The sequence below is a fragment of the Equus quagga genome, chromosome 4, assembly GCF_021613505.1.
Source record: "Equus quagga isolate Etosha38 chromosome 4, UCLA_HA_Equagga_1.0, whole genome shotgun sequence".
Taxonomy (NCBI): Eukaryota; Metazoa; Chordata; class Mammalia; order Perissodactyla; family Equidae; genus Equus; species Equus quagga.
This window is the reverse complement of record NC_060270.1, coordinates 15375998-15394072: the sequence shown is the minus strand read 5'-3', so window position 1 is coordinate 15394072 and position 18075 is coordinate 15375998. Positions and strand designations below refer to the sequence as shown.

At 48.7% G+C, this 18075-nt stretch overlaps 1 protein-coding gene and 1 long non-coding RNA gene across 8 annotated transcripts in view; one reads left to right on the top strand and one right to left on the bottom strand.

Annotated features, from left to right (window-relative positions):
• BOC (BOC cell adhesion associated, oncogene regulated) overlaps nucleotides 1-12651 on the bottom strand; it is a 71476-nt gene extending 58825 nt beyond the window's left edge. For 5 of the 7 annotated variants that reach the window (XM_046659091.1, XM_046659088.1, XM_046659090.1 and 2 more), the window contains exons 1-2: nucleotides 12517-12651; nucleotides 8330-8421 (exon numbers count right to left, since the gene is read on the bottom strand). The gene's annotated coding sequence lies outside the window, so the exon portion shown is untranslated. The other 2 variants (XM_046659093.1, XM_046659092.1) reach the window with 2 other exon arrangements.
• LOC124238295 (uncharacterized) lies at nucleotides 12588-17138 on the top strand. The gene is made up of 3 exons (XR_006888275.1): nucleotides 12588-12696; nucleotides 14624-14755; nucleotides 16848-17138. It is a non-coding gene; the product is annotated as an uncharacterized LOC124238295 (long non-coding RNA).
• The last annotated feature ends 937 nt before the right edge of the window (nucleotides 17139-18075 follow it).

Sequence of the window (18075 nt, the reverse complement as noted above, 5' to 3'; positions counted from 1 at the left end):
CCCCCCCCCCCCCCCCCATTCACATGCACTTTCCTTTCCCCTAACTGTGGTTGAGAGCTGGAGCGGGGTTGGAAGAGCTCCTCCTCCTGCTCTCATTATAAGATCCATCATCACGGCTTACCCCCCAGAGAGACAGCCTCACCGTCAGGAGTGACTGGTGCAGGCAGTGAATACTGAGGTTCCTGCCACCAAACTCCCAAGGAATCCTCGTTTGCTAGGCTGACTGGAGAAAGAAGCACCTCTAGGCAGGGAAAATGTTACCAATCTCTTTGCACCTGATCTGTCTTCCTCCTGAATGACCACAAACAGGCCCCAATGCCCAATCCCTCCCCAGGCTCAGCACAGACACCCCTGGAACCTGGGCAGACACAAAAGCAGCGACTTCAGAGGCTGAGGGACCTGTGGCCTGCCACCCACCAGATGTGCCTGGGGGAAGCTTGCTTCCCGGAGCTCATCCACAGTTCCAAAGCAAGTAAAACAAACTACTAAGGAGGAAGGCAAACCGCCCCGTGCTCTCCTCCTGTCTCTCTATTTAGGAATGGGATGGGAAAGTCTGCTCAGCTGATGCTTCCAGATGTGGAACCCAAACACAGGCAGCTCCTGACAGTTTACCAGCCTGGGCTAAACTCCAGTAGCACCAGGGCCAGGCATGCTCAGTGGACGACGATAAAGGAGCTGCACGGCAGACCTTCAGGCTCGGCCACATGGGTCTCAGCACAGGCTTGAGGCTCCTCCTCTCCCGGTGCCTTGCACCCCAGCTGGGTGGATGCATGTATGGGGGTGAGGGGGCAAGCTTAAAACTGGAGGAGACTGCTAAGTGAAAAAAGCCAATCTGGAAAGACTATACACTATGTGATTCCAACTATATGACATTCCGGAAAAGACAAAACTACAAAGACAGTAAAAAGAGCAGTGGTTGCCAGGGCTTGGGAGAGGGAAGGGAGGGCTGGATAGGTGGAACACAGGGGGTTTCTAGAGAGTGAAACTATTATTCTGTATGACATGGTAATGGTGGATACCTGTCACTCTGCATTTGTCAAAACCCACAGAAAGTATGATGTAAAAAGTGAGTCTCAATGTAAACCATGGACTCTAGTTAATAACAATGTGTCAACATTGGCTCATCAATTGTAACAAATGTACTACACCAACTTAAGATGTTAGTAATAGGGGGAATTGGTGGGGGGTGAGGGGCAAGTGGCAGCTCTCTGTAATTGTCATTGAAATATTTTCTGTAAACCCAAAATTCCTTTTTTTAAAAAGGCTATTAATTTCTTTGAGGTTAAAGAAAACTCGGGCCATCCCCCAGCTCCCCGAGACGCTGTCTATGTTGGGTCTGGGGATCTTGGCAGTGTCATTTCTCAGGCACATTTGCTGTGAGCACAAGACCTCTTGGGATCTTTGTCCCTGTTTTTATTCTTCTCAGCTTCTAAATCTAGAACCACGTCAGAAATGACTGAGATGCAATTTGAAGTCAGATCTATCCCCCACGGGGCGGACATCTGAACACGCTATTCCTCGTTGTTCGAAGGCTGTCAACTCTCCAGCAGCAGAGACCACCTCTGTCACCTGCATGCCTAGCATGGGGCCTGGTGCCACCAGGCCCTCAGGCGAATAGGGAACCAAACCATTCTCGAATTCACTGCACATTTCTCATGTCCCTGGTTTGTGGTTCCAAACCAGATTCAACAGAGCTCCAGTTCAACTGTGCCTACAGAAGGGAGCAGTACATTGGATGGTCCAGGCACACTGAGGAAAGCCCAGAGGAACAACGAGACCGTGAACTTGTGGTGGAGTGAGGGGATGCGCTGGGCTTTTCTGCATCTCCTAGTCACACCTAGCACAGCACTGGGCAGAAAGTTCAATAAATTCTTCAGTGATGTGGAAGGGCCAGAGAGACATTACATTCCCCTTCCAGGCGGAACAGCTGGCACAGCCATAGACATTCCTGAGGTCAGGTACCTTGAGGAAGAGAGAGGAACGGGGCTGTTTCTGCTGCAGCCTAGCACATTCTTTCTGGCTTTTCTAAAACGGACCCTCTAATAGCATTAGACTTCTCTGCACCTCTCTCCCACATTCTCCCATTTACGTATACCCAGAATACATTTTTCTTTTTTAAGGTGAGGAAGATTGGCCCTGAGCTAACATCCATTGCCAATCTTCCTCTTTTTCTCCCCAAAGCCCCAGTACATAACTGTATATCCTAGTTGTATGTCCTTCCAGTTCTTCTATGTGGGATGCCACCACAGCATGGCTTGATGAGCAGTGTGTAGGTCCATGCCCAGGATCTGAGCCGCTGAAGCACAGCAACCGAACTTAACCACCACGCCGCTGGGCCAGCCCCGAATGCATTTTTCTTATATAAATCCATACATAATTATTTCATTTTGTTTAAAACTCTTATTATACCCCTTTTGAGATTCAGGAGAGCCCTGCAAACTAGTAAAAATAATACATATATATATATATATATATATAGATAGAGAGAGAGAGAGAGAGAGAGAGAGAGAGCACTGATTAGTTACCAGATTCTACTCTAGGAAGTTGGAAGACAGCAAGAAACAACACCAAGTCCCTGATGTCCTGGCTCTTTCACTCCAGAGGGAAAGCAGGCAATAAGCAGATGCACAAATAGATACAGGTCAGGAGGTGATAACACTGAGGAAAAATAGATTAGGTTGAAGGGAGAGAGAATGATGGTGCAGTTGAATAAAGGGCCATCAGGTTAAGGGGACCCAGGACCTGAATGAAGTGAGGGAGGGAGCTGCGCAGATAAGGGGGGAGCCTTCCAGGCAGAGGGCAAAGCCCCTGAGGAGGGAGGTTGCTCAGCTAGTTGGAGGAGCAGCAAGGAGGCCAATGCACCTCGGTGAGCGGGGAGCGGGAGGGGAGGCCAGAGCTGCAAGAGGGGGCGCCGAGAGCCCTGAAGGTGTCTGGAGTTTTCTCAGAATGCAATGGGTGCCATGGAGAGTTTGAAGCAGAGAAGTGACCTCACCTGACTTCTCTTTTGGACGTTGACACTGACTTCTCTGTGAGGAAGAGACTACGGGGCAGGGAGTCAGGGAAGGGCAGGAGCAGGGAGAACAATTAGGAATAGTCCAGAAAAGAAATGTGGATGGAAGACTAGGGTGGTGAGAAGTTGCAGGATTCTGAATATATTTTCAAAGTAAAGCCAATCTCATTCTCCAATTTAAAGTGGAGTATGAGAGAAAGAAGAGAGTCAAGGATGACTCCCAGGTGTTTGGTCTAACTGATAGAATGGAAGATGCTGAATTAGGGGAGAAGCAGAGGAGAAGGCTGGGTGGGAATTCTCTTCCCAGGGACCAGACCCGAGGACTGGTACCTACGGGTGCACCTGGGGCAGGGCCTGGCCCCATGGCGGGCTCCTCTCTCTCCCCTTCTTCCCATTCTTTCATCTCTACAGAGCCCTGAGCCAGCGGGTGTTCCATCACTGCAGGCTTCCACCTGCTCACCCTTCTAGCTGCCCAATCTACAGCAACGCTCCTTTCATTCTGTTCCACTTTCCTTTCCTAATAACAGCCGCCTTCTACTGAATGCTCACAATGCATTTCACCTGCTTTATAAGCGGTGTCTTGCTTCCTCTTTGCAACAACCTTAAGACACTGGGGTCTCAGAGTTTAGGTAACTAGCCCAGGGGCATACTCCAGACCTGCCTCGTTCCAAAGCCTGCCCTTAACCAGGATGCCACATGGTCTCCAACCTAGAAGTGGCCCCAGACATACTGCTCCCTTCTGCAACAACCATCTTACTCCGACATTTCAATCTTTTCGAGTAAGATTCACTCCAGATTTCCATCCTCTCAGATGGGATCCCCCAGACACTCCTCAGACTCCTCTGTTCCTTCCTCTCTCAGGAAGAATGCTGACCAGCATCCTCCTGCCATGAGATCTCTTCCTCTCCCAACCCCTGCAGGACCCCAAGACACTTCACTGCCTCATCCTGCAAGAGAAGGAAAGGCAGCTTTTCCAGAGAGATCCAGAACGGTTTCTGGCTATAGGACCAAACCACTTCCCATGCAGGCCCCTGCCCTTAGGAAACAGAAACAACCACAGAAGCAGACGCAGCCCTTGTGAGCTGACTCTGACCTCTGGCCAGTCCAGGATGTCTTCTCTCCGAAACTCATCTTGGGTGAGCACAGATGCCAGAGGCCTTGGGCTTTGAGGTGAGTAGGAACGTTTTGAATCAAAAGTGTTCCCTCGTGCCATCTTAGAGCATCCTCATAGTGCTCTCAGAAGGCAGCTTGCGAGGACAGGGAAACAAAGGCACCGAGAGTTTCCATGACTCCCTCTCGGGTACCCAACTAGTTATTCACATAATTATATCTTAAACCCCAGTGTCTCCCTTACCCCCCAACCCCCAACTCAGAATATCCTGGCTTTAGGCTTTCCATGTTAAAGAAAACGAGAAACTGAGGGCAAGTACATGTCCTCCGCAGAAGTCTCCAGCACTCCCCGCAGCCAGCAGGGAGAGGTCTGGCTCGCTGTCTGCAGGTAACTGCCTGCAGAATTCTTTCTGCCTGCTGCCCTGTGAGTATTTGCCTGGAAGGTGCCATCTCCTGTCAGTTACCTGTCTGTCAAAGCTGCTGCTTCCTTCCCCAGGGTATTTTTCTGTACAAGCTGCCACTTCTCCTGACCAGTAAAAGGATCTGCTGGGCCAAACACCTTCTCCCCCTCACCCCACCGAGGGCACAGAGGACCTGCTTGATCAGACTTGCAGAGACTCGAGGAGCAAATGGATTCAGCTGGCATCTACAGTGGAAGCAGAGATTCAGACAGCCAATTCAGATGATGTCCCAGCAGGGAGAAAAGTCAGGAGACATGTTCTGAGATGAGACCCAAGATGGAGGTGGAGTTTAGCATGACCTGCAAAGTCTGACACCAGCTGGGCCACAGAGCCTGGCTGCCCTCATGCTGCTGCTGCTGAGCCAGCCAAACCTCCCAGTTGTGGTCCCAGTTTTCAATTTGTGTCTCTCAAGGCAAGTCTCATAAAGGCCCCCACCTGCCCCTTACACTGTTAGTTGCAAAAGAAACAGCTCCCCCAAGCTAGGGGGGCTCTGCTTTGGGGGAGAGAATTGTCTGGGCTTTTTTCTTTTTTCTGTGAAGCCTGAGTTTTGGAGCCAGCAGCCCCGCAATGAAATCTTGGCTCTGCCAGTTACCAGCTGTGAGACCAGAACAAGCCACTACAATTATTTAAGCTTCAGCTCCCTTATCTGCAGGACAGGCTCCCGATGCCCATCTTCACAGGATTACTGGGGGGTTCTGGGGACAATGCTTGTAGTGCTTAGTGCAGGACGTGGCACACAGTAGGTGCTCACTAAATGGCAGCTATCATTCTCCACATCACCAGAAGGACAACGGAGGCAGGCGGTGCTGCTTCACTGGCACTGGGATTTGCCAATCGCGGCCTGCCCTCCAGGTCCACAGCTGATTCCCTGAGTGATGGAGTGAGAATAATAATTCTTCCCTCCCGTGATCAAGGGTACCTGCTGCTCGCGTGTGCCCACCCTTGCCACATACATGCAAGGCTTCGTTTGTAAAATCAGGGGGACAGAAATGAACTCCATCACAATACTGCCTTCAGAAACCTGTTCCGTGCTTTTTATCCCTACTCAAGACCTTTGTGGTGTTTCAGTGACAGTGGATTGATTGCCAACCTTCTTATTCCCCTTTGGGCAGGAGGGCTGAGCTCCCCCACCCCTCCTCTCTCCTTTGTCAAAGACCACCCAGCGAAATTCGCTGGCAAGCTGCCACCGTCCAGACAGGCGAAAGGCAGCCCTAACTACCCAGCCTCCAGCTCTGCAACAGAAGGCTACAGAACGGAGAGCACCTGACTGTGGGGCTTCTACCTGGAGCCAAAGCGGCCTTCACGAGGGCAGACCACCGGTGGTGTCAAGGAGGGGTTGCAGGTGACTGCTTCGAAGGCCCGCACGTTGGAAGAGCCGCTGGAATCTCACTGTTGGCTGTAACAGCCGATTTTTATGGAACTTGTTCACTACAAAACATCCATTCATAATGACAGAGGTAAACAGCCATGAATTTCCATCACTTTATGTGGTCTCACTTGCAAAAAGAGGGCGTTGTGCTGACTGATTGCATTACGAAATCCCCTCATGTGGGCACAGGTATGTAAAAAGGAAGAGCTACCTGACACCACCGTGGGCTGATAGTCATTAGAAAGACAGCAGAAAGAGAGGCAAGTGGGGAAGATGATCTGTGAAACAATTAAGAGCAGCCTCTGCTTTCACAGAAAACTAATAAACCCAGAAACCCCCAATTTTCCTCTCCAATTAACTGTGACCCATACCTAATAAAACTGCTGGGATTGTAATGTTAGGTAAGTTCAGACTAGTAAAGGAGCTTGGCTGGGACTAATCTGGAAAAATATTGGCAGGACCAGGGTTGGGGAGGGCTCTCCTCAGGAGTCCAATTCCAGCCCAGCGTGGGGCACCTCCAGGCCAGCGGATCCACACACCCTCCTCCTCTTACCTGCAGCTCCCATCCTGCGCCAACGTCAGCTCTCAGCAGTGAAGGAGGGTCTCGGGCAACTGGAGAGCCCAGCCTCTTTCTCCTGTCCCTAAAATAAATGTCCCCCCACTTGCTACTCTGAGAATGATGCCAGGGCCAAGCAAATCTACCCCAGACAGTAGAACAAAGGGCAAATGGAACTGAAAGGTAAGATGCTGAATTCAGGCATGTGTTTCTAGAATTCTCAGCTAAAGTGCGACACGGATGAGAAACAAAAAAAAATCACACATTTGTCCTTTTTCCCCTGAAAGCTATTCAGTAACTGGTTTTAGAAACTTGTCTAAGGGGCCGGCCCCATGGCCGAGTAGTTAAGCTCGCACTCTTCTCTTCGGCAGCCCCAGGTTTCGCCGGTTCAGATCCTGGGCATAGACATGGCACCGCTCATCAGGCCACGCTGAGGCAGTGTCCCACATAGCACCACCAGAGGCGTCTACAACTAGAATATACAACTACGTACTGGGGAGCTTTGGGGAGAAGAAGAAGAAAAAATAAGATTGGCAACAGACGTAAGCTCAAGAGCCAATCTTTAAAAAAATAAAAAAGAAACTTGTCTAAGGCTCAAACTTCTGAGATTCTGTATTCAATGCAGAGATTCCAGCTTTTAACTTTCCTAAAATTAAAAAACTATCCTGATCTTGAAATCTCCTCTCTGAAGAATACTTCAGCCTATTGTCCACTGAGGAAAAGTAAGTTTTCAGGAGAAAATAATGAACTCCACACAGAGCAGAGGTAAAAGAACATTTCAGTACAGCCAGTCCCAACTCTGCCTCCAAGACTTGGCCTGAGGGACTGCCCCTGCCCCCTCAAGGAGCCTTTCTTAACTGGCCTGGTCTGAGGACTTGGACATGAGAGGGTGTATCACAGCGCTCCGCGTTTCCTTCCCTCAGTAATGGAATTCTGGATGGAGTGCACTCTGGTATTGATCCCTGGCACATACCAGGTCCTCAAGAAAAGCTTGTTGAAAGGATGCAGGCTCCAACCTACATGTGTCATCACCCTCATCTTGTCCAATGCTGTCCAAACTCATTTTGGAGAAGAATAAATATTCCTTTGCCATACTTTCTGCTGCTCGGCTCCTTTTGGGTTATTTTTTATTCAACCCTACCTACCCTGGCCATATTATCTACTTTCCTGTTCCTAACCAGGAGAACTAGTTGAGACTTTCCTCAACATTTTCTCTGGCAACTGAGTTAAGTTGACTGTGTATTATTGGCTCTCATCTTTCTCCTATGATTTCCTCTTACTGCCCAATAATCCTGTCCCAAACATCAAAGGCCTTCTTTGAAGATAAGGCCAAATTCACTACTAGGAAAAGAGAAATTATTTCCTAACTTCATTTCAGAAGATCGGACAACGCAGAGTCCCTCTGGGGTCTGTGAGATAAACACTGCCCAGCACATCAGATCACAAAGCATTCGCTGTAATACCATCAACGGAGATGTAAACACAGGGCCTTCCTCACTGAAGCCTCGGCAGGACTTCTCCACAGCAGCCTCACACTCCAAGCCCCAGAGTAAATGGTTGTATCCAACATGGCGAACAGAGTTTGCCTCAAGGAAATGGGGGTTCCCGAGGCCACCTCTGGGGAAAGAGGCTACCATAGGCTCTAATGAAAAGAGTAACTGAACTGAACTAGAACCAACCTGTTTGGTCCAGATTCCACTCAAAGCTGGACCCTTCCAATAGTAAAGGATGAGAAACACTCTATCTTCAAGTGGCGACACAAAACCTGAAGAACGACTGACTCAATGGGCCAGAGATGTTGGACTGTGGGCAGAACACCTCACCTGCTTCTTCTACTCCATTGCTGCCACCCTCAGACGGCGTGAGTGTTGACAAGACTTCATGGGTCATGGGTTCCAGGAAGCTGGTGCTGGGACTGAGGAAAAAGGAAAGTGTCTCATCTTTTGAACCAAATAAACAGTTCTGAAGTGTTTGCTTCTTATAAGGTGAATTGCTGTAAACCATATTAATTCCTTATTAATCCATTTTCTAAATAAGAAAACAGAGAAAAAGCAGTTTTTCTAAGATCATAGGCTTCTGTAAATCTCCAGTTATCTGACTCCTTGCTAGAAATGAAATGAACAATGGATCAAGGACAATGATTACATTGAAAACAGTCTGTTGATCTTACAAAACCATTACCCGTGCATCCAGCTGTCCACTTTGATCAATATTCACCAAGTGTCTCTCACAAAGGTTATAATCAGACCTCATATGAAGTAAGGTGGGCTTACAAGGAAGAAGTCTGGGGTAGGGGTAGGGGGTAAGGCAGCAAACCAGGAGTGCACCTAGCAAAGATCAAGGGTCAGCTACCAGATGGGTCAGGCTGGAGCAGAGGGCTCCTACTGAGGGAACAGTATCATGAGGTGGGGCACAGCCACATGTGGGAGGGTGAAGAAATGTGGATGGTAAACTTAGACTATTGTTAAGCTGGGTAGTGAATTGTTCGTGGGACTCATGGAGGATGCGTGGGTGCCAATAGGTAGACAGTGGGAAGTCCAGCCATGTGTCAGGAACAACTGTCAAGGGCATGAACAAGCATGGTGGAAAAGATGGTGTGGATGGGGGAATGATAAAGGGCAGGAAGGACTGGGCAAGCTGTGGGGGGTCTAACCCAGTGGTCGTGGAGGTGTGGGGATCGCTGGCTTCAGTGCTTTGAGTCAATGTGGCAGAGTCCACAGGCAGAGCCAGGGCTCCAACCCAAACTTCCTAACCCTCAGGGCAGTGCCACTTGAGATGGATCCTTGAAACCTTCCTTCCTGCATTCCTCCTCCCCCTCTGTACCCATTACCAACCCTAAGGGCTCCACGGAGGCAAAAGCCCTATTTAGGAAGGCTTTTTGTAAACAAGCATTTCTAAATTAAAAATAAACATCCTCTTGCATCCCACCCCAGCCTCAAATATTTGATTCAGTCTCATAGATGATGGAAATATTACACGTGAAGGCTCCATGTGGGAGCATCCTCAGGATTTAGGATGTTCTCCCCAACAGCAAGGTGGTTGGACGTATCTGTTCTCAGTGAGTCTTCGGGCAAAAGTAGACATGCTTCGGGGCTGACTGACGACAAATCTATACTTTATCACAACTGTGTGAAAAGTATGTATGTACGTGGATGAACAAAAAGTTGTGTTACAGTTTGGAATTGTGGATAATTTTCAAAAATATTTTATTAGTAGTAGATGCTTGTGCAATAAATAGAAATTGGGAGGGGGTAGTTTGCAAAACTACCCTTTGACTAAGAAAGTTTATTCTCCTGGGACAAGAAAGCTCCCAGCCTGAGGTGTGATGGACTATAAATGTTTGCTGAATTGTATGCAGATGACAAGAAGTTTCATATGTCAAAGTAAATAGATTTCTTTTAAACATAACAAATCACGTTCTTTCCTCTCCCTCCCAATTTCCATTCCCTTCCCCTTTCTCTTATTTTCTAAGATAGCAAGGAGGCTTGGAGTTTGGAGGAAAGAAAGTAAACTCCAAATGTATAATATCTTTTGGTGCCAGGTTAATACTTTCCCATTCAGAGGCAAGAAAGAAGCGGATAGCAATCATCTGGTACACTTGGGTCGTCTTCAGCTTCTTCCCGTGCGTTTGAAAGCACAGAGAGAAAAATCCTTTTTCATTAACCCTATCAGTGACCTCACCAAAATCTGAACCCAGAACCACTAGAGCCTGATGGAATACAGTGACCGCCAGGCTCACTTCCTGCCTCCTGGCTTAAACCCTGCGGGTCCCTGGGGAAGTCAACTGAGTTATTGCATGAGTAAGATCTCCTACTCCTTCTTAGGCCAAGGAAACCACAGACAAATTGCTGAGGAGAGCTGGGAGCCCAAACACTTGAAAGAGCCCTTCAAAGAAAGGAAAATCTCCGGGCCCATTTGAGGGATGGAAGGGAACCTAAATCAGCCTCTTATCACAAGTTGGCCAACCAATGAACACCTCAGCAGGGTCCTCTCTGTTTCCTGCCCCCACCCCTTCCCAGCTGTGGCCAAGGAACCAACCAACCATCCTGGTCTCTATCAACCTCCTTTCCCAGGTAAACCCAACGCCTGTGGCTTGGGCAATTTCTCCTGAGAAAATGTCTCTTGCAATGTTATTCTTTTGAGATCTCTTGAAAGAGGATGAAGGGATGGTGCCTGACATCTCAATTCTCAGATTTCATAGGTGTAGACAGCCTCCAGCCTCCTGAAGGGCCAAACTCTGAGTAATAAATCTACGTGCGGGCGGGCAGTGTCAGCAAAGTGGCACAATGAAGCAGCTCTTAGTTCTCTCATTTTTACCTCTTTCCATAAACTCACTCCTAAACTCATCTGGCAGGAAGATCATAACTCCACTGCTGTTTCCACACTGCCTCTGTCCCACTGACCCCAAGGTGCTTCAGGATTACCATGGGAACCTTCTGGGTTTCAATTATAAGACCATTAAAAAGTGCCAATTATAAGACCTCAGAAATTTTCCTGGGAAACCTGTTACACACTTCAAAATGGCCAAGCTCTTGCCTCAGATTCACTTTAAGTTCAGAAAACAGGTCACCCAGATGTATGGGCCCCCCAGTCTCCCCCCCCTCAGCCCAACAAGTCCTTGTTTTAATATGGCCCATGCTGCCCTTGAGAAAATGGATTGATTTATTGGCTGTAACCAGAGGGATGAAAAAACCATCACAGAGCGGGGCTGCCTGTTTAGGGCCCAGTTGTGGAATAAATCAGAAATGTTGGCACAATCAATAATTTCAAAAATTACAATTCATTCAATGGCTGATGTTTGCAAAGCTCTGAGCAACAAAGAACTAGGTGACAAATGTGAGCTGGGTACAGGACACTTGGAGGGGGCACAAGCGCCTGAATCCAAAATATACCTTTCACTCCATCCACGCAAAGAGGTGATCTGTGGGTCAAAAACTTCTGCGAACCCATTTGAACTTGCTGCGGAGGGATGGGGAGGCAGAACACCCCACCACACCCAGCAAGTGCCTGTTTAGGATCGCTGGTGTGCGGTTTGGGTATTCTTAGCTCTACTGCCACATCTCTGGAGGAACACAACAACCTTTCAAGTAACTCTGCCACTGCCACCCCGTCTCCAAAACACAACGGAACAAAACCAATCCTCAGGGCTCCTCCTCCACGATCCGCCTGCCTCCCACCCCTCAAAATTCTCCTGTCACCTGGAAAAGCAAAGCAGCACTGGGCATCCTGAAAGTTAAGCAGGCCCTTCCCAAAGCCAGCAGGAAATTCTTCCCGGGTTCCTTGCCCCTCCCCACAGCCCCTTCCCACTTGTTCCAGGGTTCATTTCCCCACCTTCTCAGTTACACAAACAAAACCCCCAAGAGCACGACCCCAGGAGGACACCGCACGCGCGAACACGCACACGCAAGCACACACACACACACTCTCTCTCTCTTTCTCTCACCGCTGCCCCAACCCCAGACACCTCTGGACACCCCTCTTCAGCCTCGCCGCTTCCACCCCTTCCACCCCTTCCAGCCAGGGATGCTCTTCTGGGGCTGTTTCGCTCCGGTTCCTCTCCGTCCCTAGATTTAGTCTTTTCCTTGTAAAACGCCAACACGATAAACCCTCACCCCCGAAGAGGCCGAAAGGGTGCTGTGTCTGTGCCGACACCCGTGCGGGCTTCTGCCCACGGCCCGGAGCCGGAGCACTGGTGTCAACCTTCGGGGGCAAGTCTGGGAGGCTGTCCGGGCCCTTCTTCCCCCCGAGAAGCTTCCGGGAACCGGGCCGGACCTCGCCGGTAGGCCGGGAGATGCGGTGCCCCGGGGGGCCGGCTGCCCGCCGCGTCCCCGCTCTGCGCCCCGCGCCCCGCTCGCCCCGAGCGCTCGGCCCCGCTCCGCCCGCGCGGCCCACCGGCCACCCGCCGGCGCTTCCCCGGCATCGCCCGGCCTGCGGCCGCCCCCCCGCCCCAAACCAACAAATAAACACAACTTTTTATGAAAAGAAAACAAACTTCAGCGACGTGACTCACCTCTGGGGCAGCCGGCTCCCGGGCAGGGCGAGCCGGGGCCCGGGGGCCAGCGTGGTGGGCGCGGAGAGAGCCACACAGCCCCGCGCCGCACGGACACACAACCCGCCCAGTGACACCCGGGGACACACCAAACGGGAGACGGGCCGCAGCGGGAGCAACAAAGGAGCCCGGGCCGAGAAGGTGCCGGCCGGGGAGGGAGGGCGCGTGGGGCTGCGGCGGGCGCGTGTGTGTGAGTGTGAGTGTGCGTGTGCGTGTGCGCGCGGCGGCTGACACCGGCGGGCCGGGCTCAGGGTCCCCGCGGCAGGAAGCGGGGGCCGCGGCGGCGGCGGCAGCAGGAGGACAAGGCAGGGGACGCCGCGCCCGGCGCACCCGGTCCCTCCATATGGAAGAAGCTTTTTTGGATGACTGAACTCGCAAACAATTCCTTCTTTTGCTTCTCTTGCCTAGGAGCCTCCCATTGCCGCGCGAGGCGGGGAGGAGGGGAGCAGAGGAGGCGGGGAGGAGGGGGAGGAGCGAAGTGGAGCAAAGAAAAAGTCTTGGAAAGGAAGCTGGAAAAGAAAAAAACAGTCCCCCAAACTCCGATTTTCTCCTAACGCCCATTTTCTTTCTGTTGCGCCTTAGTCCCGCGCTCTCCCCAACTTCTCTTTCTTCCCGGCTCCAAAAACAATGTCCTCTGCCTTTCTCCCACACCCACGGTACCCCTGAACCCCTATTTTCTCTGTAGCTTCCCCTCAGACCCTGCTCTCAGGCGCTGTCCTTCCCTCCTCTCGCTCAGCCTCTTCTCCCCAACCCTTCTTCTGACACCCACCTCTCAGTAGTCTCCTTCATTCTACAAACTATTGGATAGATGATTAAAAACAAAGTTTCTGTTATTAAACGTGCCCCTCCCCCCAAAAAAAGTAGGGCAGCGGCTGTCGCCAAAACGATAAGGCAACCAGTCTAGCGGAGCCCCAAGGCCGCCGCCCCCGTCCCACCCGTTGGGCTGGGGAGGGAGGGTTTGCCGCGTCCTCCGTTGACAGCGCCCTGCCCTGACCTCCATTCATCATCCTAGGCTGGAGAAGGGAGGAAAGGGGTGAGAGGGGGATGGGCAAGGACGGCTAGTGGCCGCCGACGAAAGTTAGTGGCCTCCGTAGGTGCCTGTGTGTGTGAAACCCTCCCTCTGGCGCTGGGCAGAAAACATTCAGAGTCGTGGTTCTCAAACGTAAACTGCGTGGGAACCCCCTGGAGGGCTTATTAAAACACAGATTTCAGGGCCCAGGCCCCAGAGTTTCTGATTCCGCAGGTCTGGGGTGGGCCCGAGAATGTGCATTTCGAGTAAGTTCCCAGATGAGACTAATGCTGCTGGTCCAGGGCCACATTTTAAAAACCACTCTTGGGGCCAGTCTGGTGGCACAGCGGTTAAGTGCACGAGCTCTGCTCTGGTAGCCTGGGTTCCCTGGTTCGGATCCTGGGTGCGGACCTACAAACCGCTTGTCAAGGCATGTTGTGGTAGGCGTCCCACATATAAAGTGGAGGAAGATGGGCACGGATGTTAGCTCAGGGCTACTCTTCCTCAGCAAAAAGAGGAGGATTGGCAGCAGATGTTCGCTCGGGGCTCATCTTCTTCAAAAAATAAAAAAAGTAAAAACCAGCCTTCCCCTGTATTGAGAAGTCAAACAGGCTGAGTTGGACCTGGGTCCCTTTCTTATTCTTTGGGGATGAAACAGATTGTGAAGGGTCCCCCAGTCCATACCTTTCTATCGCAGTTGAGGAAACCAAGACTCAGAAGGACTAAGGCATTTGTTCAAAGTGAATCTCTAGTTTGTGGCAAAGCTGGAAGGCGGCTGTCCCGGGATGGGTCAGGCAGGCCAAGAGTGGGGCGGATGAAGGTGCTGTCTCTGGTCTGAGGCAGGATGGCTGCACTGGGATCAGGAAGCCTCTGTGTGACTTTGAGAAGGTTACTTAACCTTTCTGGGCCTCAATTTTGTTTTCTTTTGTTTCTCATCAGTAAAAATACACGCTTCACACTGAGTATATGATTTTTAACTAAATCTGAATCAAAAGACATTTAAAAGGGCAACATAAACCTATTTTATTCAACATGTTGTACTATTTTTTTTTTCCTCAGACATTTGGTAATTCAGGCAGGAGCCAGTTTCTTTATTGATTTATCTGGTACTTTCAGCTTCATGCACCTGGATTCTTGGGCATGTCTCTGTGGCAAAATGGATAAAGGGGATGATTCCTTTTCAACAAGAAGGTGAGAAAGACTATGAACTCCCCCCTTTGAATTCTGCGCCTGTATTCTTTCCTCTCCAATTCCCTCCCTCCCACTTTCCTTCTGTTTTAATCTCCAGCATTCCACCACCCCCACATTCTCCAAGACCTATTTTTTCCCCATTCAATGACCATGTTAGCTTCCACCTTCTTATTGTCCTTCTGAGGCACAATTCAGGACTACAAGGCCTAGGGTCCACCCTGGGTACCAAACTCTTAATTCCTCAAGGGAACGGGCCAGCCAGCCTTCCAGTGCAGTGAAAACACTACCTCTCCCCAGAGTCCCAAGCAAAGGATGCAGCTGTCTGTTTTTCAGAGATGCCTCTGAGGACCGCTTCCATTGGCCATGCAGGATTCCAATGAGAACAGGATGCATGAAGTTCTCAGATTGCTTCTTCTATATTCTTATATATACTATTCATTGTTCAACATCTCAAAGATGTCCCTTACCCCTTCATGTTGTCTTCTTCCCAGGGCTTCCTCCTAGGACTCTCCATTCCCTCCATTCTTGCCTTTGGGTCTCTCCCTGGGCTCTAAGTCAATGAGTCAGAGCACGACAGAAAACAAAGAAGATCACAGTCCTAACCAACACCGTTTACCCAGGAGAAAGACCCGTGGCCTTGTACCTCCTTCCATCCCAGGCTGTTCTGTGGCTGCTCATCTTTCCCAAAGTGTTTAGACAGAATGCAGATCACAGCTGAATTGAGGGGGCTTAATTCTGCCCACTGTTGGCACCTCAAGTGTGTTTATTGTTTTTATGGCTCTTTGTATTAACATAATTGTGTTTGTTATTATTCCTCCTGTAAGAACATTGTATCTCTGAACGCTCCTCTTTACCTGGAGCAAGTTCTTTGCTTAGTTCTGCCCTCCCGTGGCTCTTAGTTTCCCCATCCTAACCGTCCACAGCCCACTCTAGGCCCCCAGCCATCTCAGAACAGGTGGACAGAGTCTGGGCTTGTGGTCAGGTGCTTTCTGTTCTCTCTACTCTGTTCACGGTGATTTGCCTCTGGCATCTTGCTTTCTTGGGGGCTTTCTGGACCTCCATCAAGGAGGAGCCATTTGGTATGGATGGTCACATTTATTACGTTGGGGGGGGGCAGTCACAGGACTGTGGGTCTATATAAGTCACTCTGTCACTAAAGTTGTGTGGAGAGAACTGGAAGGAATCCCAGTGAAGGACACGAAGAGAATGGTGTCCTCAACTCAGTGTGCTGCTGACACTCTGCCTGCATCGTATAAACAGGGAACTCCTTGGTTGTGAAGGATATCTGGAGAGAATTGAGGGGAGAAAATTACCAAGATGTAGACAAAGAGAAATAGGGACTTGATAATTTTCCTTATGTTTTAATATGAATCTGTTTTCCTGATTTTGAAATATGTTCATTGAATAAAATTTAGAAAATACAGAAAAGCACAAAGAAGGGGACTATCACCTTAAATCCACTCTCCAGGGATGACACTCTTAACAGAGTGATGTTTTTTCTAACCATTTTTCTCCCTTGTTTTTGTTTCTCATCAATACAAATATACACTTTGTCTACACAGAGTGTATGATTCTAATTGATCAGAATTAGAAGACTTTTAAAAGGCAACATAAACGGGATACCTTTATGCAGTATTTTGTACTTTTTTTCCCCTTATGCGTTTGGTAACTTAGGCAGGAGCCAGTTTCTTCATTGATTTATCTGGTTTTGCAAAATTGCTCATTGTATATACAAGTTGTCATCCCACTTTTTAAGTTTAACGTTCTAATGTGACTATTTTCTCCGTGTCATTAAATCTTCTCCAACGTTCAACTTTAACAGCTGTGTACTATTCCATCAGAGAGAGACGGTTATTTATTCAACCATTTGCCTATTGTTATATATTTAGATTGTTTCCATTTTTATGATGATCATGCATCACAGTTGACTAAACATCTTGTCACAGATCTTTATTTATAATTCTGATTGTTTCCTGAGGGTGAATTCCTACGAGTAGGAGTTTGGGATCAACGGATATAACATTTTAAAGGCTTTTGGTTGGTATTGCAAAATTGTCCTCTAGCGGCTCCAATGTACGTTTTCATCTCACAGATCTCAACAACAATGAGATCATCAAACCCGAGGCCCCAAGTGGAGACTTGGTTGAATTATCCGGTTTGGATGACTGCACTGACCAGATAAAGACAACAACTGCCAAATATTCCCTACAGTGGAGACAACGCTCAAGTGGGAAGAGTTGAACAGTAATTGCTGACGATGTGAACTCAGTTGTTTTTATGATCTTATTTAACCTTTCCAACAACCCTCTAAGAAATAAGCTTTTATTGGACACCTACTGCTCACAGCCTCTGTGCTGGATTCTGCGTGTACATTTACTCTTGAATCCCCACAACAACCCTTTGCTCTAGGTTTGATTATCTCCATTTTACAGATAGGGAAAATTAAGTAACTTGCCTAAGATCGCCAACGGCTAAGTGGTGGTACTAATTCCCAAACCTGAGGTTTTTCTAGTGCAATGCGCTGTTTCCTTGCATCTGTTTCATGAGTTACAAGCTACTTAGTGGAGCAAGACAGGCATGTTTAGAAGATGCTTGAATTTTGTCAAGCCATTAAGGAATCTTTTGTGCGCTTCCAAATGACTATTTTTTCAAAGAGGCATCCAACTGCATTCAAAGAGCTAAGGTAACTTACTAATTGTAATTAATATGAGAGTCTAAGGATTGTATACCTTAAGAGAATGCAGTTCTGATGGATGAGTTAAGATTAAAGGCTAGATACTGAAATTCACAGTACCAACAGTAATTAGTAAATTGGCTTTTGCATACATTCCTATTCTCAAAGCTAATGTTTGGATAAAGACTTTTTGTCTTGATCAGAGGAGCTAGAAATGAAATATTTGTGAATCTGACTTCCTAGTTTCAAATTCTAACTGTTGAATATAAAAAGTTTTTATTTATTAAGGCAATATCTCAATATATTTTCAAATTAAATGCAAAAAATGAATTCCTTAATTTATTATTAGGAAAATTAGCCCTCATTTGCTCTTTAGTGGGCCATTAACTAGTTACCTGAGTTGGCCTACCTCTCCATGTGGGGTATCACAGGGGCTGTGGAGAAGGAATGTGCCCAGTTGCTCTAAAATATTTGATGACTGAATGAAGAATGATGAATGAAAGTGTAAGATTGACCTCTGCAACAATTAGTAAACAATGCAAGACAGCGTGTAATTAAACTCTAAATTGCATGGTTCAGGCAGAATTACAGGTGAGCCTGGTACAATGCCATCCACTCCCTGTACAAGTTGAGCTGGCTGGGGACT